Source organism: Crocodylus porosus, unplaced genomic scaffold (assembly GCF_001723895.1).
Source record: "Crocodylus porosus isolate Cpor-Errol unplaced genomic scaffold, CroPor_comp1, whole genome shotgun sequence".
Lineage (NCBI taxonomy): Eukaryota > Metazoa > Chordata > Crocodylia > Crocodylidae > Crocodylus > Crocodylus porosus.
In genome coordinates, this window is record NW_017728923.1 from 81,775 (window position 1) to 83,331 (window position 1,557).

Consider the following 1,557-nt stretch of genomic DNA (forward strand, 5'->3'; position numbering starts at 1 on the left):
CCCCCGCGCGGGTCCCTGGGTCCGAGGCGAGGGCGCCCGCGAGGCGCCGGCTGGGGCTGTACCGCGCTGGGGGAGCACAGCCGCTCAGCGCATCCTCTCTCCTGCGTCCTCGCTGCCCTGAACTGCGTCCTTGTACGAAGCTCGTTGTTCTGCGGGACACCCTATGATCGCTGTAGATCCTCGGGTCACATGCGAGAGCGCAGATCTACTTTCAATAGACAGTGAGACTAATAGCAGACGTGAGATATGATCACGCTTAAAGCTCATTCTCAAAATCTCCCTGAGCACCCAGCTGACAGCTCAGGAAGATGATTGAAAAACCCCACAGCTCAGTGCAGTTCTCCCAGCATCCTGGCTTCCATGACCACAGTCCGCTCTTTGGCAAGAGAGGCAGCGAGCGGCTGGGAAGGGATGGCCTCCACCTCTCTCCCCTGGGGAGGAGGCTCTTCTCAGCCAGACTGGCTGACCTGCTCCACCAGGCTTTAAACTAAGCCTGCCAGGGGGACAGGGGGACTACCACCACTGCTGGTCCACTGAGCAACCCTTGCAAAGCCAGCAGGCCAAGGCACTTAAGGGAGCCCACCCCTGCCCCCAGCCTGGTACAACCTGTGGGCAAGGTACGAGCCCCCGAGGGGACACTTGCCTGCCTGTACACAAATACCAGGAGCTTGGGGAATAAACAGGAGAAGCTCAATCTCCTGCTCAGTGCAAATAACTATGATGTCATAGGGATAACGGAGAACTGGTGGGACTCCACCCATGACTGGACCATGGGTATTGATGGCTATACCCTGTACAGAAGGGATCATGTAGATAAAAGGGGCAGGAGTGTAGCTCTCTATGTTAAGGAAAGCCACACATCCCTGCAAGCTTATATTGGTGACCAGGGTGGACAACTGGAGACCCTCTGGGTAAAAATCCATGGGGAACACGGCACAGGGGACACAACAGTGGGAGTCTACTACAGACCTCCCACCCAAAGTCCTGAGCTTGACCAGCAGTTCGCCTGGGAACTGACTGAGGCCGCACACTCCAGGACCATGATTGTCATGGGTGACTTCAGTTACCCGAACATCTTGTGGGAGGATCACTCAGCAAAAACTGAGCGGTCACAGAGCTTCCTCTCGTGCGTGGATGACCTCTACCTGACTCAAGAAGTCTATGGGCCAACAAGAGGCAAAGCACTGCTCCACCTGGTACTGGCTACTGGGGATGACCTAATCGGTGACCTAGTGATGATGGGAAGCTGGGTGACAGAGACCACAAGCTGATCACCTTCACCATCCGCCATAAAGCTGGCAAGTCAGTCAGCAACACAGAAGTCCTTGACTTCAGGAAAGTCGACTTCGACAAGCTCAGGAGGCTGGTCAGTGAGGCCCTAAGGGACCACGACTCTCAATGGAGCTATCCTCAATGCACAAGCTAAATCTATTCCATCTCAGAGGAAAGGCAGCAAGAGGGCACAGCTCTCCAGGGATCTAGCAGACCTCCTGAGGCTAAAAAGAAAGGCCTACAAAGGATGGAGGACGGGATTCACCTCCAAGGAGGATTATTCTG